Source organism: Nerophis lumbriciformis, linkage group LG27 (genome assembly GCF_033978685.3).
Source record: "Nerophis lumbriciformis linkage group LG27, RoL_Nlum_v2.1, whole genome shotgun sequence".
Lineage (NCBI taxonomy): Eukaryota > Metazoa > Chordata > Actinopteri > Syngnathiformes > Syngnathidae > Nerophis > Nerophis lumbriciformis.
Window position 1 is genome coordinate 13,417,256 of NC_084574.2, and position 25,286 is coordinate 13,442,541.

General features: G+C 37.1%; 1 long non-coding RNA gene across 1 annotated transcript in view; it reads right to left on the minus strand.

The window, feature by feature from the left end:
• LOC140679956 (uncharacterized) overlaps positions 1-25,286 on the minus strand; it is a 162,219-nt gene that overhangs the window by 100,802 nt on the left and 36,131 nt on the right. The window contains exon 3 of the long non-coding RNA XR_012051246.1: positions 15,843-15,949. This is a non-coding gene — a long non-coding RNA (uncharacterized lncRNA). The remainder of the gene's footprint in view (positions 1-15,842; positions 15,950-25,286) is intronic.

Below are 25,286 nucleotides of genomic sequence, written 5' to 3' on the forward strand. Positions count from 1 at the left end.
TGGGCCCCTCTTCTACATCACTATTGTGTCCAGCAGTCTCATCACAGTCACATACAGCATACATTTATGACAGTTATTTTTGTCTGTGAGAAAAAAAACAAGGAGTGGGGGAAAGAAAAGTTTCAGCCTAAATGAGAAGTGCGACATGTATTAATGGCTGTCTATAGATCTAATAATTATGTTGTTGCTTTTGTGTTGTTGTCTTGGTCCTGTCTCAACATGCCCCCCACTGTTTTCTATTTTCTTCTTCTTATCCTCTCCTGCTCTCGTCCGATTGCAAAACACCAAATACATCAAAATATCTAATAAAGTTAAAGATAAATAATGCAACAGGAGATAAAGTGCATTGGACAGCAGATACAGGCTTCTAGACCAACAATAATATTTGCCCACATGGCTGGACAGGACAGGTTAAGAAAGAAAAAATGGAATATTTCTATATAAAAAGGATCAGCACAGGCTTGATATGTTTCTACTGGGTGTGTTCCAATTCACAGTAAGGTAAAAAGACATGCTCACAAAAAATATTTTTTTAGGTTGGAAACAGCATAATTCATAGCATTACATGCATTTTTGAAGTGCATGTAAGGCTTTGTTATAATCATCAAAACATTGTTTTTAACAGCGCAAACCCAAAATCTAAGAAAGATTAGTGCACTGTCGTTAAAATAAAAAATACTTATTTTTTGACCACACAAAAGACCAATTTGCCTATATTTTGTATTTTGTAGTCAAATCTGAGCTATATTACCTACTGAGCAAATTAATCTGACAACAGAATAAGAAATTGTGGTTTGCATTAACAGCAACACACTGAAATGATGTAAGATAAGAAAATTGGTCCAACATAGTTACTGGCAAGAGAAAAAAATGTATTTTACAAAAATGATATTTCCCTCTTGTGTTCAGTTTTCAATTCCGCTTGAATTTTAGATTTTTGTGTACCCGAAGTTGTTGGCTTGGTTTGGTAAAACAAGGTATCAAAGTAAACTTCAGTGAAGATGCCGGTTAAAATGTGGACATTATCAAATATGTTTTAAATGCTTGTTTGGCTAAAAAGTTGTATAAGGACTTAAAACTAAAATAAAACACATAATAAATACATTGCTTATTGTCTCACATTACATCCCAGCAAAATTAATTATCTGTAATACAGGTCAAATATACTATATAATTATAATTTAAATACTTATTATTTACAATATCTATTCCTTATTGTATAAAAATACCTATATTTAGAAACATTTACTATATTCTTAGGTATTGCTCAACAGGGTTCTTGCTTTGTTATTATGTGTGCTCCAAAAAAAATCGATCACATCCTAATTGCGATTTCTATTTATTCAGATTCTAAATCGAATAATAATTTTTGAGAATCAACAAAATATATATATATAATATTTGTATAATATACATACATATACACACACACACACACACACACACACACACACACACACACACACACACACACACACACACACACACACACACACACACACACACACACACACACATATATATATATACATACATATATAACATATATATTTTAAATATATAACATATATGTTATCTATAATAATATTATATATATTTTTTCCGTCGTTTATCCAAGTCTGGGTCGCGGAATGTATGTATGTATGTGTCATGTCTGTGTGATCATGTTTTGTTTTAGTCATGTTCAGTTTTGTTTTTGGACTTTTTGTGCACTTTTGTTTGTTTTTGTCACCATAGCAACCATTAGTTTTCACACGTCACGTCACGCACCTGTTTCACGTTTTGAGTCACGCACCTGTTTTCACTAATCATGTCTGTAGTATTTAAGTTCATTGTTTTCAGTTTGTCTTTCTGGCGACATCCCGCATTTATGCTCTGCACATTCCTGACACTTGTTTTCATGTCCATCGTTCATGCTGCTCCTTTAGTCCATGCCAAGTAAGTTTTTGTTTATTAATGCCACAGTTAGTGTTTTTTGTTGTTCATAGTTTCTGCCTTTGTGCTATAGTCTTTTTGGTTTCATAGTTTGTTCTCCGCCACTGTGTGCGCTTTTCGTTTGTACCTTTTTGATAGTAATAAATCATGTACTTACATTCTCGTCTCGCCCGAGCCAACTTTCCGTTGCCTTCCGGAAAAACCAACCCCAAGGACCAAGTCATGACAGTATGTATATATATATATATATATATATATATATATATATATATATATATATATATATATATATATATATATATATATATATATATATATATATATATATTTGAAGGAGGATTAAAAACATTAAACAACTACAATTGATATTATCATTGATAGTGTTCCATTTATTATTTTTTGGTTGTCCTTTTTTCCAGTATTGTATGTCTTCTTAATTGCTTTGTAAAATAATGTAAAGCTGGGATTGGTAGGAGTTGGTTTTGCTTTATTTATTTGTATCAGATTGATTAACATTCTGTAATTTTTGTAAATTAAAAAATTTTTTAAATACATTTTAATAAAATAAGTTTGTTAAGCCAACACTGCGTGTATAAGTCATAGGTCAGCAATCAAGAGGAGCTTTTGTAACCTGTAACCTGTTCTGAAAAGGTTTCATTATAATAAATGTACCAAATAATATCATACCAGAATCGTGTTGAATCGAGAATCAATTCTGAATCAAATTGTCCCCTCAAGAATCGGAATCTCATTAAATAGTGAGATGACCAAATATTACCACATGTATTAGTTACTGTACAATAAACAAATATTTGAAGATTGGTTGTTTTCAGTTCTGTTGTGCGCTGACAATTTCTAGCTAGTCGTAAATACTGTAGTGCTCAATTTTGAAAAATGTCAATTAGCAGCATTGAGCACTTGGTTGCTTCCATAATGGCGACACTTTGGACAATCATCACTGGAGTGGGAGAAATCCAAGCAGCTTCAAATTAAACCAATCAAATCATGGTTGACCCCAACGCCAACGGTCGACGATTGCGACTGTGAAAGCGAATCATCCAAATCATCAGTGCAAATTGTCAATAAACAGCATTAACGTCGGCGCTCCGCGTGTTTGCACTCTCGGATGACTGTCCGCATTCGGCCACGTTTTAAGAGGCTCTCCTCGCTCGCTTGCCGGCGAGTCGTTATGAGGGAAGAAGTTGAAAACGGGACGGAATCAATAGCGTTTAGCCAGCAGCCGTGCTGGTGTGGCTGCATTTAAACGCGTCAAACTGAGGAAAAACAACCAATTGCCTCCAAACGCACACTTTATTGACCACACAAACAAACACACGCACACACACACACACACACACACACTGCAGGCGTATTGACTGGTTTAAGGCAATTAGAGGCGAGTACTTTCTGGCAGAAACACACTGCGATGCTTTCTTTGCACGGCAGTTGGTCTGCGAAAGTGTCACAAACATCACTTTGTTGAATCATCAACAAGATAAAAATGTTAAATGAGCAAATGAGATTACCGGTAATACAAGTGTGCTAATATATTTTTTTATTTATGCACCTTATTGCTTTTTTATCCTGCACTACCATGAGCTAATGAAATGAAATTTTGTTCTTATCTGTACTGTAAAGTTCAAATTTGAATGACAATAAAAAGCAAGTCTAAGTCTAATTACTTCAAGAAATAATGCAGCATTGTCATACTTGGGGAAAGCACAAAAACTTCCTTTCGTTTTCGAGGTTTCAGCAACAGTAAGGAGCAATCTGGCTTTTGACTCAAGCCCCCCATCGATGCGATATAAATAACTATTAAGATCGAGTGGTCCTTACAAATGGACAGTACTGACTTTTGCTAGGAAAAATCTATTTGATTCTGACTTAATTGCTCCTGCGAGTGGCCAAGTACTAAGACCCACTATTCATAATACATTACCTCAAAACACAAACATTTCATTGACTGACATCGGACTTAGATCGCAAAGGGATACATTGATTTCTACAGCAGCCTATTTAGGCGGCAAAATATTTGTGCCATGACATAACCTCATTATACAAACCTTTTATTGATCACAGGGCACATGATTGACAGAAATTCAAACAGAAAGATCCAAAAACGGATACATTGTTTTCTCAACAGCATGTTTAGGCAGCAGAATAGTCCAACCACAGAATAAGCTAATTTCACAAACATTTATTTGACCAAATACCACATGATTGACTGACATTTTATTGAATTATTACAAATATTTACACTATCCTTTCTGCAACATGCTGCTTAGGGCAAATTAAACTGGAACTGCATTTTTTTTTTGGAATGTTGCCCATCGTTCACAATCCCTTTGAGACATGAATATATGTGCTTCTCTTTTCTGTGCTGTGTAAAAAGTGAAAAAATCTGCTACTGAGAAGTCATCTCCGCACCGGATTATAAGGCGCATTGTTGATGAGCGGGTCTATGCAGGTCTATTTTCCCACAAAATGCACACCGGATTTTAAGGCGCATCAAAGGGGTCATATTAGGATTTGTTTTCCTTACATTTCAACCACTTCCTTGTGGTCTACATCAGTGTTTTTTAACCTTTTTTTTAATAAAAAAAATACGGAGGCACATCGCCAGCAGAAAAGGTTAAAAAATGTAACTCCACCAGGTTGTCGTGCCTTATTTTGAGTTTGTTGTTGTTTTCCAGAGTGTAGTGCTTTAGTTCCTGTCTTGTTATTTTGGTGGGCCTTCCTGTTTTGTTGGTGTTTCCCTGTAACAGCTTCATGCCTTCCTTTGGAGTGCTATTCCCCGCACCTGCTTTGTTTTCGCAATCAAGACCATTTAAGTTGTGCGGACGCTCTCCTTCTTTGTGGGGACATTGTTGATTGTCATGTCATGTACGGATGTACTTTGTGGACGCCGTCTGCTCACAAACGCTATAAGTCTTTGCTGTTGTCCAGCATTCTGTCTTTGTTTACTTTGCAGCCAGTTCAGTGTTAGTTTCGTTTTGCATAGCCATCCCTAAGCTTCAATGCCTTTTGTTAGCGGCACTCACCTTTTATTTATTTTTGGTTTAAGTGTTAGATACCTTTTTACCTGCACGCTGCCTCCCGCATATTGTGATCACGACAAACCATGTTCCCGACATCTACAAAGCAATTAGCTACCTGCTGCCACCTACTGATATGGAAGAGTACCGTATTTTTCAGACTATAAGTCACTCTGGAGTATAAGTCGCACCGGCCGAAAATGCATAATAAAGAAGGAAAAAACATATATATGTCGCATTTTTTGGGGAAATTTATTTGATAAAACCCAACACCAAGAATAGACATTTGAAAGGCCATTTAAAATAAATAAAGAATAGTGAACAACAGGCTGAATAAGTGTACGTTATATGAGGCATAAATAACCAACTGAGAACGTGCCTGGTATGTTAACGTAACATATTATGGTAAGAGTCATTCAAATAACTATAACATATAGAACATGCTATACGTTTACCAAACAATCTGTCACTCCTAATCACTAAATCCCATGAAGACTTATACGTCTAGTCTCTTACGTGAATGAGCTAAATAATATTTTTTGATATTTTACGGTAATGTGTTAATAATTTCACACATAAGTCGCTCCTGAGTATAAGTCGCACCCCCGGCCAAACTATGAAGAAAACTGCGACTTATAGTCCGAAAAATACGGTATTACACGGTTACTCTGCCGAGCTCTAGACAGCACAGACACTCAACAACGGCACATTTTTATCCCAATTAGGTGAAATGACAATCTCCCACGGCACACTAAACAATATCTCACGGCACACTAGCGTGCCGTGGCACAGTGGTTGAAAAACACTGGTCTACATAACATGTAATGGTGGTTCTACGGTCAAAATATTGCATAGATAACGTTTTACAGACCATCTTCTAGCGCTTGTCTGACCTCGTTACATGGGTCGAAAAATAGCGAAGCAACAAGAATTGCTACTGGTTAAAAAAGGATCAATGCTAACGCAATGCTACAGGGATATATAGCTAAGCTACATAGCAAAGCTACTTGTAGCACGCTACTGCCCAACACTGTTTCATCACCTCATTGCAAACACTATGTTAGGAAATATGAACAACACACCAACACAAAGATAATGCATCATAACTTAACACATCGACAGCTACATTATGTTAGCCAGCTCTGATGTAGCATAACAAGTTGCTTGTAGCATTCAGCCCGTAAAGATTGAAGTATGATTAAACCTGTTCTGCCTGCAAAGCCCTTAAAAAACATCCAAAAACCTCCATTAAAGTTTTGTATACATACTGTAAGTATGTATGTAATGAAGTAATGGGAACATTTATAATAACATTTAATATTTACGTATTTTGCAAAATTTAAAGTAAGCGGCGCATTATTTCAAAGACACATCACATCGGTTTTCAACATCACTAATAACTAGTCACTGCAGACTTCATGAAAGCCATCTCACACACAATAAAGGGTCACCTACTGTACACGTTCTGCTGTCATTAGGATGCCGACTGATCGAATCTTGTTATATTCCCATTTAGATGGAGAATGTCTCATAATCCTCGCAAGGAAAAAGGTGGAACCAAGCATCTTTTTGTATCATTCTCCCCATTCCCAGGTCTTAATTAGATGATAAAGTGTACCAAGTTGTCAGATTACGTCCTCATCCTTCTACTATCAAGGTGAGATGCATGATTTATGAATCTACAATAAACTTCCATGAGCACCGAGACAAGAAAGCAGCTTACCAGTCATTGATGTTAACATTGGCACACAAGCTAGCGATCACAGCGCCGCTATCTGTAGTTCGTCTGTGTTAGTGCTTATGATAACAATTTTACTAATACTTGGTTAATATTCAAGTCACAGAATATAAATGGAGTATTGTTGGCGCTTTTTGGACGGTTATTTATTGGGTTTTATGGGCGGAATAGAGGACTTCTTATAAGCTCCGTTCTAAGCAGACTTTTATTTCCGTTTACTTACGAGTTAGAATTAGTGATGTCCCGATCCGATATTTGGATCGGATCGGCCGCCGATATTTGCAAGAAAATGCGTATCGGCAAGGCATGGGAAAATGCCGATCCAGATCCAGTTTAAAAAAAACTCCGGTCCGTGTTTTCCAACGCACTGATTTAAATAATACATTCCACTTTTTTGCTGCTCCCTAATTTCCGTTCCGCATTTTCCAGCACACCTTCAACACATCCACAGGTCTGTGGATTCTCACGCAGTTGCTTTTAGCTGCTGGCATTACACGACAGGCTCTTCTCACTCTTTCCTGTGTCTCCCTCTTACAGACAGCGAGCGCACCTTCTTACACACGTCACATACTGTCACGTCATACGTCACATACTGTCACGTCATACGTCACATACGTATACGCCCTTTCCCAGCAGAGAGGTAGCAGCATGGCTAACGTTAGCTGTGATGCTAGCGCAGCCGCTAAGGTGCGCGCCTGCTCAAGCGTCCTCTGCGCACGGCAAATCTATGCCACGCACAAAATCAAATAAAAAAATAAGCGCATAACTATTTTCGACACACGGACACGACAGATAAAACAGTTTTCGTCATCATTGTTCAAATATTGTAACGTCTGTCGAGACGCTTATCTCCATTCGGTGCCACACGCCCACACCATTAAAATGCCGAGGCAAACATTTCCACATCAACACCGTATGAAAAAAATAGTGATTTTTTTTAGTTGTGATTTCCCTCTCTGCATGAAAGTTTAAAAGTAGCATATATTAATGCAGTATGAAGAAGAATGTTTTAATGTAGACACATAGAATCATTATACTGCTGTGATTATATGCATCAAGGCTAAGGCAAAATATCGAGATATATATTGTGTATCGCAATATGGCCTTAAAATATCGCAATATTAAAAAAAGGCCATATCGCCCAGCCCTAGTTCAATGATGCCATTTCTGTTTGTCATGTATAATTTTGTCTATTTTGTGTTTATCCTTGAATAAACAGGTCAGTTTCTTGTTACCAACCATTGTGTATTATTCAAACTCACCTAATTCAGCTGGCTAGTTGTTATCAAGAGTACTAAAACCCTTTTCAACATGATTCTGACAACTAAGTAGGCTAAATAACTTTAAACTTTAATACATGCTCGGATAGGCCAGTATCGGTATTGGATCGGAAGTGCAAAAACAATATCGGTATCGGATCGGAAGTGCAAAAACCTGGATTGGGACATCCCTAGTTAGAATGCATTTCAAAAAATACATCCATTATCATGCCTTTCTTTCATAATGATTGTGAGCGAATGGCAAAATTCCAAAAAAGTGCAGTTCCCCTTTAAATAACTTTTACCGCAAATGCATATAGGCTGAAAATATCGGATATCGGCCTCCTTGATTACTAATAATCGGTATCGGTCTGGAAAAAAAACATATCGGTCAATCTATACCCCAGACTCCTGTGCTGCAGTCAGCAGTGTTATCCGCTGAAGTTTGCCAATCTGGACAGATGTGGGTAGAGGCAACAGTTTTGCCAATAGTGATCTGGGCCCAGAGGGCAGTAACCCCCAAGCTGGGTAGATGGCAGATACCAGGAACAACATCTGACATCTCCATCCGGAAGAGTGCGACGCTGACAACAGCTAAGATTCTGCGCAGAACGCTTAAGCTCCCAAGACTCTGGTAGAAGACAAAATACTGTATGGGTGGGCGAGATAACTTTTTATTTTACTTTATATTTATGCATATACTCTATTTTATATGTGCTCGGTTGTCCTTGGTCTTCCCACTCAAATAACTTCCGTTGCTATGTGTGTGTGTGTGTGTGTGTGTGTGTGTGTGTGTGTGTGTGTGTGTGTGTGTGTGTGTGTGTGTGTGTGTGTGTGCGTGTAGTTTGTACTCCAGGGGGAGCATTTTGCATTTTCTTAACATTTGACAATGTACCGTACACAGCTCCCATGCGGACGTGGCTCCTGGTGTCCTCGCCCTGAGTCTCTAGACGTCTCTATATCAACATGACGCAAACAACTCCATAGCGCGCACACAAAACACACGCACACAAACGCACGCACACACACACACACACATCACAGTCATCAGGGGTTACAAACAGCCAACTGAGAGATGGAGGTGCTGGAAAACATTTCCTACTTATTTGCCAGTTGTTGTCTATATCAAACACACACAAACACTCCGTTTTTACCATATTAACCTCCAACTACACTTGGGAGCTTCTTTTGTCATTTTTCCTCTGGGGGTTTTAGAATGACACCAGCATTATGCAACCAAACAAAAAAAGTTAAGTTTGCATGTGACTAAGTGGTTGTTTTTGCATCTATGTATGATATAATCGCCTCATTGTGCAGAAGACAGTGATAATGGTTTTATTAGCGTCGGACGTACAGGTGGTTCTCGGGTTTTGATTGAGTTGTGTCGCGCGACCGTGATGCGCATTAAATTGAGTTTTAGTTTAAGTCGGCTCTTCCTAAATTTTACCTACAGTCTACAAAGAAGACAGGAAGGACTTAAATACTAAAAATGAAAAATTAACAGAAACAATGATTTAAAAAAACCTTTTATACCTGTGGTTGTCTTGCACACTCTAAAGGGCGTTGCCAGGGAGCTTATTGGGAGGAGGACGTCTCAATAATGAGACCACCACGCCTACTGTTTGTGGGTTGGGCTCTCGGGGGTGATGGGGCCGTGCTCTGGCTCCCACGCACTCTGGGAGTCGAATATATTGTACATACAAATTCACATATGCTCACATACATACATACATACATACATACATACATACATACATACATACACAAATACAGTACATATTTACATACCTAAAGTTCGTACATCCACACGCACATTCAATATACAAACATACACATACTGTACATATACACTCACTGTACAAACACATATACACATTCTGTACATATACATTCATTGTACAAACACATATACACATTCTGTACATATACAAGTACATGCACATAATCACGTTTCATCAAACATATATTAACGTTGTTGCCCTAGGGTAAACTGGGTGTAACACATGGCACACTGACAAAGCTTAACCTATTGTTACTATAACAATCTACAAGGTTAATGTAGGTTGCTTCTCTTTCTCCCCCTCCTTTTTTCTGCATTCTTTCGTATCTGAAGTTATCATTACGTATATGTATTGTTGCATTTGAACAACTGTATTGTTGATAATAGAGGTAAAGTATTGGTAGTGTTCTTTATCAATAGCGCTATTTCTATTGGTATTTGTATTGATCCATTTGTAGTGTAATAATGCTCATTGTCATTTCTGTATTATTTTTTATTTATTTATTTATTATTTATTTATTTTTTAAGCTAACTGCTTATTTGCTATTACTTTTACCATCATATTTGTACATGTCGTGTTTGCTGATGTTGCTCTATTGTTGTTGTTGTTGTTGTTTGCTGTTGTTGTTTTTGTCTCTCTGTCTAATCCCCCTCTTGTCCCCACAATTTCCCCCTCTGTCTTCTTTTTTTCTCTCTTTCTATCCCCTCCTGCTCCGGCCCGGCTGCACTAAATGATAATATAAATACATTTAATAAAGTCAAATACAAATAAGGCAACAAGAGAAGTATCCTACACTTCTCTTTTGTAAAGTAAATCTGAACAGCTGACATGGGCATCTACATCAACTATATGATTTGCCTGAGAAGCTGGAAAGGACACAAAAAAATAAAAAAATAAAAAATAAATAATAATAATAATAATAATGAGACCACTATGCTGCTTACAGTTATCTCTGTCCCTTTCATAGCAGAATATCCTTTAATATGTGTCATATTTATTCTTGTAGGGGTTCTATGATGAATTGTTTTATTTTCTGACTTATAAAAGTTGCTACAATGTTGGATACTCATGTTCAACAATGCAAAAGTATCAAATCATAAGGTTCATGTATTTTGGCATCAGCCTTTTAAAGGCACTCACGCACACACACTCTCCTCTTCATCTCGCAACTGCATATGCCAGATAATTGAAGTTTTTTTAAAGTAACGTATTAATTAATTAATTTACCCATTAATTATCGCATTTTCCAGATGATAGAGCGCACCAAAATATAAGCCGCACCCGCTAAATTTTAGAAAAAGTTTTTTTTTTCTTCCATGTTAGCCGCAGACATATATGTTGTGAAATGAGTTATTTACACACAAATATTTTTGTAAATGTTTATTAATATCAATAATTAATTAATAATGATTTCCAAACGATGTCTGTAACACGGTAGTGAAACGGCTGATCAAACACAACAGAAGTCATCGTCATGAACCCTCTAGCTGCGGAAGCTCGCTCTCCGATCAGACTTAATAACTCCACTGTGACGTTTCATGAATTTATGAAACAATACAAAAAGAATGCTATTGTGTGTTAATAGTACTAACACAGACACTCGTAAACATACTAGCAAATCAGCTAATGCTACAACGCCAGCTTGATTACATTACGATAGCGCATACGAATATGCATGAAAACACTACTACGGACGTCACACATTGGACAGTTTAGTAAGTATGAATTGTTTTAGTTGTATTGTAAAACTTACAAAGCTTGCTTGGAGTGATGAACAAAGAATCCATACAAGTAGAACGTTATGGACAATTAGAGGACGGCACAGCACTTGTATTTACGGTTAAGAGCTCTAGACAGAAAGGCACTGCAGTGAACAAACTTGTCCAAAAGATGGCGCCATAGCACAGACAATACCACACCTTTATAGTGTCTTTGCTTGTTTTTTTTAAAACTATTTGTATTATGGCATTCAGCGAAGAAAAAGCCATAAATTAGCTGCACTGTTTGCCTAAAAAAAAGTAGTGGCTTATACTCTGAAATTTACGGTAGTTACATTTATTAAAGTGTAATTCCGTTAGTAATTCAAATACATTTTTGGTCAATTAACTAATTACTATAATTAATTACTTTTTTAAAAAGTAATTTTCCGAACACTGTTGATTACTAATTCCACACATCTGCGTCACCAAAGCGAAGCAAAGATGCTGTAAATGGTCCAAAATACAAAATAAAAGTCTGCAGGAAATAATAATTATTATTATTCTACAACATTGTGAACAATGTTTTAGCTTCACTTTAATTTTCACTTCATATAGACCCTGTAATAAACATACAGTATGTTAAAGATTAGGGCTGTGAATCTTTGGGCACGACACGATTCAATTCGATTCGATTTAGAATCGATTCTCAATTCAAAACAATTCTTGATTCAAAATCAATACATTTTATTAATAACATTGGGTGCCAGTTCTACGATTAACTACATTCCTCCATAAAATACACAAACAGCTCTGATAAAGAGCTGTATTACTTGGGGGGAAAAAAATGGTTTTTTTTAATAAAACTCCACCCAAACATTTTTTAAAGTGGCTGGATAGAACAGATTAAAAAAAACAAAAAAACATGGGCATCTACATCAACTATATGATTTGCCTGAGAAGCTGGACAGGACACAAAAAAAAATAAAAAAAAAATATATATATATATATATATATATATATATATTTTTTTTTTTTTATTTTTTTTTTATTAAAAAAAAACATTTAAATTTGATTTTATATATTAAAAAAAAAAAAAGTATATATATATATATATATATATTTTTTTTTAATCGATTAAGAAATGTTACAAACGAGAATTACGATTAATTAAAAAATCTTTTTTTTTTTGACACCCCTATTAAATATATAGAATTGTATATAATGTATAATTGTATATAATGGCCATATTTCAGAAATAGTTGCACACTGTGATTAATTACGATTAATTACTTTGATTAATCTGATCAAACTTTAACTATTTGACCACCCTAAATTATGGTAGCGTGTCATAACCACGGAACGTCGTAAACCGAGGATCACATATACTTGATGAGTTACATTGGCAAACATCACATGTTTTCTCTTGCTCAATTCAACATACTACAAAAAGAGTAGGGAATAGCAGAGTTTATCCTACCTTCTCCTCAACAATTACTTACAGTTTGTTCAATTCCTGTGCTTAAATGTTACCATTGTGTGCAGGACATAATTCAGAGAAATGTATGAAAGTGTAAGATTAGTTGTCTTTTTAAGGGGGACTGGCATTGTCTCCATCCTATCCTCTCACCCAGGTGACATCCCTGCCTGTTTCCTCGTTGTCTTAATATCTCTCAGCCTCCACTTCCTCCATCATCTCCCCCCTCCCCAGGTGTCTGAGCTGTGAAACATTTAATCGTCGCGGTAACGGTTTCATATCTGGCCCAGAAATCAAATAATGCCGGATGATTTAGTCCCCCTAGCAACCAGGGAGCACAGCCCGTAGCAACCCACCCAGCCAGCAGGCCAGACCTAATCAGGTTGAAAATATTTCAATTATTGTGTTGATTCTAGGAAGTGTGTGTAAAGATTGGTGTCTACTGCTTGCAAATGATATCAGCGGCTATTGATGTGAGTCGCAGGAGAGTAGGCTGTGAGGGAAAAGAAAGATGCAAGATGAGTCAGTGAAGTGAGGCAGTGTTATTAGAGGATGATGGAGACATCAGCAAGCAACAACAGCACATGGTCAGTCTGGACTGAATAGTGGAACAGTTGGCTCGCTCTGTGTGTGTGTGCGTGTGGGTGTGTGTGTGTGCGCGCGTACGTTTAAATCAGTGTGTGTATTAGCAGTTATCGTATATACTCCAATGGTGACCATTTGGCACACATGAGTGTATTTTTGGCATGTTCATCTGTGTTATCCCTTAAACTGCATCACAGCATTGTTCCTGACTTTTGGGATTGTTTTGTTGTTGCATATTTTCTAAGGCTGTCAAAATTAACGAGTTAACTCATGTGATTAATCGCAAAAAGTTTTTGCATTAATCATGAACACAGTTAGATTAATAATGCAATTTATTTTGCCTGTACAAGCTATGCCGAAACGGTCAGTGATCTGGAAGTGTTGTGTGTCCGGGGGAGCCATGCAAGAAAAGTTAGAAATAGCGTTGGACTTTTTACTTCCTATGGAAGTTACAATACATTATAATACTTTAGTTTTCACGAAAAAACACCCTTTTTTTCAAGGTGTGGCGGCTATGATTTTGCCGTGGCGGTGCGCCACCATCAGTTACATTAAGGGGAAACCCTTGGCTTGGGTTTACAATAAAGTGGATCGTATAATGGGAACATGTGTGTTTCAAGGAAAGACTAGTACCTAACTTTGGATAAAATTAAAGTAAGGTAATTAAATATAAGACATAAAATCACCATTAATAAGGTGCAAACAAATAGACATCTTCTCAAATAGATGCCTCTGTCAAATAATTACCTTGTACACAGTTGTTAAGTTAAAAATTGATAACTATTTGTAATTGTATTTAACAGAATGTGAAAAAAGGATGCATGCAAGCATGAGGTGGGTGTTAATTTAATTTTAGGGGTCCATTAGAGCAGGGCTCTTCAACAGGCGGCCCGTGGGCCAAATCCGGCCCAGGAATGACACCATACCGGCTCCCAAGTTCAGTTAAAATTTGGAAGACAAACATTTTTGCAGCAAATTCCTAAAAACAGTAAAGTTCTTTTGTTGTACAGAGGAACTTAGACCACTGTAAATACATTGGCAGATCCTTGCATTAACATTTTAACCTTGCTGGCAAACATAAAACAGTGGGGTCCAAACTTCTGATTTAGGTCCTCAAGGCACCCCTTTCTTTTTGGCAAATTATTTTTCGTATTATGATTTATGTAAATAGGGTGTTGCTGTAGCTTGTTTACTTCAGATGCAGTCAGTAGTCATGTGTTCAATTTATTTAGTTGTACTAGTGGTGTTCCTGAAGGTTCCATTTTAGGTCCTCTCTTTTTCATCAATTCAACTGGTGGCCCGTGAGTTCAGTTAAAAAAAAAAATCATTAAAAAAAACATTAAAGTGCTGGCATAGAGATGATCTTTTTTGCAGAAACAGTAGAGCAGAAAATAGATAGACCAAAATCAAATGTCTACTGTGGAGGACGCTATTTCTACGGAATATACAAAATAAGACTTATACTTAGGGATGTCTGATAATGGCTTTTTGCCGATATCCGATATTCCGATATTGTCCGACTCTTTAATTACCGATACCGATATCAACTGATACCGATATCAACCGATTTATACAGTCGTGGAATTATCACATTATTATGCCTAATTTGGACAACCAGGTATGGTGAAGCTAAGGTACTTTTTTTAAAAATTAATAAAATATAATAAGATAAATAAATTAAAAACATTTTCTTGAATAAAAAAGAAAGTAAAACAATATAACAACAGTTACATTGAATCTAGTAATTAATGAAATGAAAATTAGTAAAATTAACTGTTAAAGGTTAGTACTATTAGTGGACCAGCAGCACGCACAATCATGTGTGCTTACGGATTGTATCCCTTGCAGACTGTATTGATATATAATGTAGGAAGCAGAATATTAATACGTGTATCTTGTGTTTTTTATGTTGATTTAATTAAAAAAACAAAAACAAAAAAAACGATACCGATAATTAAAAAAACGATACCGATAATTTCCGATATTACATTTTAACGCATTTATCGGCCGATAATATCGGCAGGCCGATATTATCGGACATCTCTACTTATACTGTAATGAAGGGAAAAGTCTGGCCCCTGGTCCTTAGCTTTTTGGAAATGTGGCCCCTAAAAAGGCAGTTAAATAGCTCTGCTTTAAAAGAAATAAACAGTTGCTGGGGAGTCGAGGTTTTTTTTAACCATTAAATTAATAACAAAGTGACTGTGTGAATTATCTACACTCTATTTGTTTTTCCTTACTTGCTTAATATAAGATAATTATTTTTATAATTATTAGACCCATAGTAGGACCTAAAAAAAATTAAGAGCAAACAACTGAAAATGTTATAACTTACACTCGTACTCTTTCAAGCTTCGACTGCTTGTAATTCTTCTTTAACGATAAGAAGCTTCATTAGTTGTTTGGCAGGAGGTGAATAGTTGACAAACCAGCAGGCAGGAGCTGAAATAAAAGTGAAAACATGTCATGAAATGAAGCCACAATGTACATTTATTTGCACATTTTAATGAAGAAATACATGCAACATGGCTCTGCACTGTAATGGCTGCCGCTGTGTGTGTGCATGTGTGTCCCCGTGTGTGTGCCTGTGAGAGATGGAGACATGTTGGGAGAAGCAGCTGCTTTGTTGTCATCAATGATCAGAGGCGTTTGAGTGATTTCACACTTTTTTTTGTTTTGTTTTGACAGTTTGAAGCAGCTCTTCACTCAGAGACAAGTTCAGCAGCAGCTTGTTGCAGTTTACCTCCAAAACCATTCACTATTGTTACTGAAAATGTCAATAGTTTCTCTTCATCGTCTACATTTGTCATCACTCTCACTAGAGTGCTGCATTACAGGAGAAACAACACCCGCCTGCTCCATTGTGCAAAACAGAGCAATTCAACTGGCGTCCAAATGACATTAGATTTGCACGTTAAATTCAAACTTGAGTTGAGAGTGAATATTTTTGCTGGCGATTCCCAAAAATCACTGTCATATACAACCTCTGGCAAAAACAATGGAATCACATAGAAAACAGCAGATAACAGACATGACACAAAACTATAGTCATTTCAAATGGCAACCTTCTGGCCAATCCAGAAAATGAATTGTGGTAGTAACAGTCTCATTTTTAGATCAAGCACAGTGAAAAAAATATGGAGTCACTAATTTTTCAGGAAAAGTATGGAATCATTCTGTAAACTTTCATTTCCAGAGCTAACACCTGCATCAGATTACCGTATTTTCCGCACTATAAGACGCACCGGATTATAGGGCGCACCTTCAATGAATAGCCTATTTTAAAACTTTGTTCATACTGTATATAAGGCGCACCGCATTATAAGGCGCATAGAATAGACGCTATTGTCAGAGTTTGTTGGTGACGAACCCCAAGATGCAGAGAAGACGGCAGGCATTGAGCGAGAAAACATGATTTAATGTTCATAAAATAAAAGCAAAAACACAAACCAGGAACTATGAATAGCCAAAACTGAAAACAGGAACCATCAAACAGAAAAAACTGGAAACAGCTAATGGCTAACAAGAAAACACGAAACAAGAGTAGTGATGGGTCCGGCAACACCGATGCATCGGCGCATGCGTCGAGCTCATAGAGCGAAACCCTGTGTCGGTGCGCGTACCGCTTTTAGAAAGTCACGTGACCGATCATGAGCTCTTTTGGTCACGTGACCGATACGCGAACTGTGTCGCACTCCCGCCTCCTCTGTGCCCTGTGAGCGGGTCTTTTCTACAGCCGGAGAAATAATAACTAGGAGAAATCGTCTAAAATGTAATACGTCGGAAAAACTTTTTTTTAATAAAAATGTGTAAAAAAATTTAATAAAAAAAATTCCCAGTCCACAATCATCCACAACACATTCTCTTAGATTTCCATGTTATGATACATGTTCACATTATTTATTGACTGTATCTAAAAAAGATAAAAATATATTTTTATTTAAATGAAGATATGAAATACAATGACTTGGTTTATATTATTGTATATACTCGGGCAGGGGTCACCAACGCGGTGCCCGTGGTCACTAGGTAGCCCGTAAGGACCAGATCAGTCGCCCGCTGGCCTGTTCTAAAAATAGCTCAAAGAGCAGCACTTACCAGTGAGCTGCCTTTATTTTTTTAAATTTGATTTATTTACTAGGAAGCTGGTCTTGCTTTGCTCGACATTTTTAATTTTAAAAGAAACAAAACTCAAATAGAATTTGAAAATCCAAGAAAATATTTTAAAGACTTGGTCTTCACTTGGAATAAGCGGAAGAAAATGGATGGATGGATGGGTCTTCACTTGTTTAAATAAATTCATTTATTTTTTACTTTGCTTCTTATTACTTTTAGAAATACAATTTTAGAGAAAAAATACAACCTTAAAAATGATTTTAGGATTTTTAAACAAATATACCTTTTTACCTTTTAAATTTCTTCCTCTTCTTTCCTGACAATTTAAATCAATGTTCAAGAATTTTTTATTTTTTTTATTGTAAAGAATAATAAATATTTTAGCTTCTGGTTTTTCGACGAGGAATATTTGTGAAATATTTCTTCAAACTTACTATGATTAAAATTCAAAAAAATTATTCTGGCAAATCTAGAAAATTTGTAGAATCAAATTTAAATCTTATTTCAAAGTATTTTGAATTTCTTTTAAAATTTTTGTTCTGGAAAATCTAGAAGAAATACTGATTTGTCTTTGTTAGAAATATAGCTTGGTCCAATTTGTTAAATATTCTAACAAAGTGCAGATTGGATTTTAACCAATTTAAAACATGTCGTCAAAATTCTAAAATGTATCTTAATCAGGAAAAATTACTAATGATGTTCCATAAATGATTTTTTAAATTTTTTCAAAAAGATTCAAATTAGCTAGTTTTTCTCTTCTTTTTGTCGGTTGAATTTTGAATTTTAAAGAGTCGAAATTGAAGATAAACTATGTTTCAAAATTTTATTTTAATTTTTTTCTTGTTTTCTCCTCTTTTAAACCGTTCAATTAAGTGTTTTTTTCATCATTTATTCTCTACAAAAAACCTTCCGTAAAAGGAAAAAAAAATGTACTACGGAATGACAGACAGAAATACCCATTTTTTAATATATATATAAATTTATTTATTTAGCTATTCTTGTTTAACTCACACTTACGTGTAACTTACAAATGACAATATATTTATTTATCTAAGTGTGTATCAAACTGGTAGCCCTTCGCATTAATCAGTACCCAAGAAGTAGTTTTTGGTTTCAAAAAGGTTGGTGACCCCTGTACTAGGGCATAAAATCAGTGTCAGTTGAGTCGGTCCATAGGTTGCCTGTAGGGATTTTTAATGTCCAGCAGATGTCAATATTTAGTGACACAGTATCGACACAGTATCAATACAGTTTTGCAATGTGTCGAAACGCTTCATGACGCTTCATCAACCCATCACTACTGTAACGATATCGACAGGTAGAAATGACAACCAGTATTAGCGACAATGACAATAATCCAGCACTGACTGGAGGGGAAGGCAGGTTTGAATAGCAGCTGGCTGATTGACACCAGGTGTGGCCAGGTGCCAATCAGCCACAGCTGAGGGGAAGCAGCACTCAGGGAGACAATCAGGAAATGAAGACAAAATAAAAGCGCTGACAGAAAATGACAGAGGAAAAACTAAAACTTGACCAAACAGCCTGACAGCTATAGTAATAATAATAATAATAATAATACCTGGGATTTATATAGCGCTTTTCTCAGTACCCAAAGTCGCTTTACATGTAGAACCCATCATTCATTCACACCTGGTGGTGGTAAGCTACTTTCATAGCCACAGCTGCCCTGGGGTAGACTGATGGAAGCGTGGCTGCAATTTGCGCCAACGGCCCCTCCGACCACCACCTATCATTCATCATTCAATTCACCGGTGTGAGTGGCACCGGGTGCAAAGGGTGAAGTGTCCCGCCCAAGGACACAACGGCAGCGATTTTTGGATTGTAAGAGGCGGGGAGCGAACCTGCAACCCTCAGGTTTCTGGCACGGTTGCTCTACCCACTACGCCATGCAATAGAGGCTGGGGTTACGTTATGCATCCATTAGATGGAGCTGCACTAAAGGGAATGTCAACAAAACAAATAGTGATTGTACTGACACTTCTACTTGTTGCTCTCTGTTCAACAACCCACTGTTCGAGTTTGTCCTCCAACTGTAGCCATCTCGCTTTGTTCCCTCGGAAACTCTGTTTAGTCTTCTTTACTTGGCGCAGGTCATCATGTTGCTTCCTCCACTTCCGCACCATTGATTCGTTAATGTTAAATTCTCTCGCTGCTGCTCTATTCCTGTGTTCTACTGCGTGACTGATCGCCTTGAGTTTAAACTCTGCGTCGTAAGCGTGTCTCTTAATAGGAGCCATTTTTGGGTCTTTACATAAAGTTTAGGTCTCGCAACTACGGAACTTCATTTTACCCCGTAGAAAAAGAAGCGCTTCTTCTTCTACGGTAAGCAGCCGTAGAAGGGGGAAAATGAAGTCGGCGTAGTTACCGTAGTTGCGAGACCTGTTGTGGCTCAATATTCGTCCATATTAGGGATGTCCCGATCCGATATTTGGATCGGATCGGCCGCCGATATTTGCAAAAAAATGCGTATCGGCAAGGCATGGGAAAATGCCGATCCAGATCCAGTTTTTTTTTTAAATTCCAGTCTGTGTTTTCCAGCGCACCTATTTAAATAATACATTCCACTTTTCTGCTTCTCCCTAATTTCCGTTCCGCATTTTCCAGCACACCTTCAACACATCCACAGGCCTGTGGATTCTCACGCAGTTGCTTTTAGCTGCTGGCATTACACGACAGGCTCTTCTCACTCTTTCCTGTGTCTCCCTCTCACAGACAGCAAGTGCACCTTCTTACACACGTCACATACTGTCACGTCATACGTCACGTACGTATACGCCCTCCCCAAGCAGGTAGCAGCATGGCTAATGTTAGCTGTGATGCTAGCACAGCCGTGCGAGCAACGCTCCCTCTAAGGTGCGCGCCTGTGCAATTGCGCACTGCAAATCTATGCCACGCACAAAATCAAATAAAAAAATAAGCGCATAACAATTTTCGACACACGGACACGACAGAGAAAACAGTTTACGTCATCATTGTTCAAATATTTTAACGTCTGTCGAGACGCTTATCTCCATTCGGTGCCACACGTCCACACCATCAAAATGCAGAGGCAAACATTTCCACATCAACACCGTATGAAAAAAAAAGTAATTTTTTTAGTTGTGATTTCCTTCTCTGCATGAAAATTTGAAAGTAGCATATATTAATGCAGTATGAAGAAGAATGTTTTAATGTAGACACATAGAATCATCATACTGCTGTGATTATATGCATCAAGTTATTCATTCATTCAAGGCTAAGGCAAAATATCCACATATATATGGTGTATCGTGACATGGCCTTAAAATATCGCAATATTAAAAAAAGGCCATATCGCCCAGCCCTAGTTCAATGATGCCATTTCTGTTTGTCATGTATAATTTTGTCTATTTTGTGTTTATTCTTGAATAAACAGGTCAGTTTCTTGTTACCAACCATTGTGTATTATTCAAACTCCCCTAATTCAGCTGGCTAGTTGTTACCAAGAGTACTAAAACCCTTTTCAACATGATTCTGACAACTAAGTAGGTTAAATAACTTTAAACTTTAATACATGCTCGGATAGGCCAGTATCGGTCAGTATCGGTATCGGTCAGTATCGGTATCGGATCGGAAGTGCAAAAACAATATCGGTATCGGATCGGAAGTGCAAAAACCTGGATCGGGACATCCCTAGTCCATATATAAGGCGCACTGGATTATAAGGCGCACTGTCAGCTTTTGAGGAAATTGGAGGTTTTTAGGTGCGCCTTATAGTGCGGAAAATACGGTAAATCTATTTAGTTTGAAGTTAAAATGCAGTGTTCACACCTTGGAGAACTGTTGCACCAGGTGGCTTGACATGAATCATGGTTCCAGCATGACACATGACAATTAAAACAATGGAGAGTATTGCAAAAGATGTTGATTGTTCACAGTCAGCTGTGTGTAAAATCTGGACCAAGTGCAAAAAACATGGCAAGGTTGTAAAAGGCAAGCATGCTGGTAGACCAAGGAAAGCTTCAAGCAATTTGTCTTGGAAACGGCAATACCAAATGAAGAACAGATTGGCGGAAAAGTCACATGCTGTGACCGAACTGTAAGAAAGCGCCTAAAGGAAATGGGATTTGAATACAAAAAAACTAAACATAAACCGTCCTTAACAGCTAAAAATAAAAACCAAGGTTCCAATGAGCTAAGGCAAAGCAATGGTGGACTATGGGTGACTGGATGACAGTCATATTCAGTGATGAATCGTTAAATCTGCATTGGGCAAGGTGATGATGCTGCAACTTGTTTGGTGCCGTTCCAACGAGCTGTATGAAAACAACTGCCTGAAGAAAACCTGCAAATTCCCACAGACACTGATGGTATGGGGCTGCATCTCTGGTAATAGAAAATAATTTTATTGTTGTTACACATTAAGAACAACAAAATTGTGGACTACTGACGGGGGAAGCTGCAATGCAAGGCGCTAACCATGACCCATCAGGAGCAGTTACGCGTACGATGTCTTGCTCAAGGACACCTCGACATGAGCTCAACGGGCCAGGCTCGAACCAATAACCCTCTGGTTAAAAGGCGGCCACTCTACCAACTCAAAAAATACACAAGTTTACACTGACATTTTGGACACGTCTCTTATTCCATCAAGATTTTCGGGGACGATAACATCATTTTTCAAGAGGACAATGGATCTTGCTTTTGAGCAAAAACTGTAAAAACCTTCCTTGAAGAAAGACACATAAGGTCCATGTCATGGCCTGCAAATAGTCCAGCTCTCAATCCAAAGGAAAATCTGTGGTGGAAATTGAAGAAAATGGTCCATGACAAGACTCCAACCTGCAAAGCTGATCTGACAACAGCAATCAGAGTAAGTTGGAGCAAGATTAATGAGGAGGACTGTTTGTCACTTGTTAAGTCCATGCCTCAGAGACTGCAAGCTGTTATAAAAAGCCAGAGGTGGTGCAATGATTCCAGATGTTTTTCCTCAGAATTGAGTCATTCCATAATGTTTCACTCTGCTTGATCTAAAAATTAAACTGTTACGGACTACGAGGGTTGTACGGTATACCGGTATTAGTATAATCGTTGGATCTATGCTATGCGCAGGCGCAGAGGCTCCTTTTTTTTAAATTAATTGTATTTTTTATAAACCTTTATTTATAAACTGCAACATTTACAAACAGCTGAGAAACAATAATCAAAATAATTATGGTGCCAGTATACGTTTTTTTCCCCCAATAAAATACTGGAAAGAATAGAAATGTAGTTTGTCTCTTTTATCCGATTATTAATCGATTATTCGAAGTAACAATCGACAGATTAATCGATTATCAAATTAGTTGTTAGTTGCAGCCCTATACTAATTAATCATATTCGGTACTATACCGCCTCTGAAAAGTACCAATCCGCCACTTCACTTTCACGACACACCATAGCTCACCGCCGTCAAAATGTAAACAAACGCTATTGGTGGATCTACATCTAACATCCACTGTAATGATACCAAGTACAGTAGCATATCTAGTCGATGGTACTATGATTACGTAGATTTTTTTTTGGCATCACAACATCTTCTTTCGTTTCTTTAAAATGTATATTATGTTTATAAACTCAGGAAATACGTCCCTGGACACCTGAGGACTTTGAATATGACCAATGTATGATCCTGTAACGACTTGGTATCGGATTGACACCCAAATTTGTGGTATCATCCAAAACTAATGTAAAGTATCAAACAACAGAGGAATAAATTATTATTACATTTTAACAGAAGTGTAGATAAAACATGTTAAAAGAGAACGTAAGTAAATGAACAAGTAGATTAATAATTCATGTTCCTTGTCCTTAATAATTTTGACAAAATAATAGAATGATAAATGACACAATATGTTACTGCATACGTCAGCATAATTTATGTTCATTATTTTATTTAAGGACAAACTTGCTATAATAAACATGTGTTCAATGTACCTTAAGAGTTTTTGTTAAAATAAAGCCAATAATGCCATTTTTTGTGGTCCCCTTTATTTAGAAAAGTACGGAAAAGTACGGAAAAGTATCAAAATTAATTTTGGTACCGGTACCAAAATATTGGTATCGGGACAACACTACTGACTACCACAAAAAATTTAATGTTTATTATAGCCAGTAAGTTTCCATTTGAAATGACCGTAGTGTTGTGTCATGTCTGTTATCTCCTTTTTTTCTACCAAATTACACACCTGAATAAACATCCTCCGAGTCTGGTGATTCCATGATTTTTGCCAGGGCTTGTATTTAGTCTTTGACGAGCATGTGTTGCAGTGCATTGATAGCCTTTTTTTTTTATAACAGCACAGAACTCTTGTCATAAAGAGGCTCTTGGAATAGTGTTTTTGCAGTCAGAGGTGAGACAATTAATATATTTACGCGGGGAAATGTGTAAAGCACGAAGACTAATGTGTTGATGAATGGAAAGAAAATCAAGCCCCAAAATCAAACTATTCCAATTTCCTCTTTATATTACAAAGACCAACCAGCTAAAGGTAAGACCGCCGTGGTATTTAAGTGTGTGTGTGTGTGTGTCAGTTGGAAGGGCAGTGAGGCGTAAAATTGAGTCCAGATTCATTAGGTTCTGGGAGCCGAGCTGCAGTCGCTTTAAGTGATACATTTCCTCTGGAAGTGGAGGTGTGTGGGTGGATGGGTGCTATGGGTGGGGGCGGGCTAAGGGGTGTTCACGGTGACTGTCTGTCTGTCTGTCTTGTACGCATGTTCCTGCACACATCATTGAGAGGCCTTTATTCTATTTCCTCCCGTCTCTGTCGGAACGTGACAGGGAGTGACACTGTAAATCTGAGCCAATTTCCTCCTCTAATCATCATTAAAAAGTGCAAATGACTGCGCTCACCATTAAACACTCCCACATGCCCGTTTGCCTGCCGCCATTAGTGGCGTTTCCACAGAGCCGCCCGAGCGAGGCCTTCTGTTCTAGCTTCCCGCAACCTCCACATTTGTTCACTCAGCAGACAAAAGCATATGTCGACAACATGACACAGTGCAGGTTTAGGGCTATTTTAAAATAAGATGCGGTTTATTTCCAACATGCGCACAGAGCAACATTTGAGAATGTCTCATACAGTATTTACAATTTCACAAATTCAGCATGTCCGAAAATGAGTAGAAAAGAGCATAGGTTATTTAATCCTACCCCTTCTTCAAAGCAATCAGGTTTCGATGTTCAACATAGGGCTGCAATGATTAATCGAGCAAAGGGATTAATTGAATTAGAAAAAAACCTTTGATTTATTTTCTGTTGCTTCAATAATCGTTTAATGAGTGTAACTAATCAAAATGTATCAAATTTGGATCGCATTGAGTGGCCGTAACTTTAAATACACGGACATAGTCGGATGAAAATGAGAGTGGTGGTGTGTGGGTGCCATGATCTGTGTCAGAGGTTTTTTTAAAATATTTTTTTATTAATGCATTCATATTAAAAAATAAAATGTCAATGTTGATAATGTACATTTAATAGGTAAAATAATGAATGTTATGGCAAGCAGAAAACTTGATGTTTATTTCAACTATATATCGTAACACTTTAGTATGGGGAACACATTCACCATTAATTAGTTGCTTATTAACATGCAAATTAGTAACATATTGGCTCTTAATTTGTCATTATTAAGTACTTATTAAT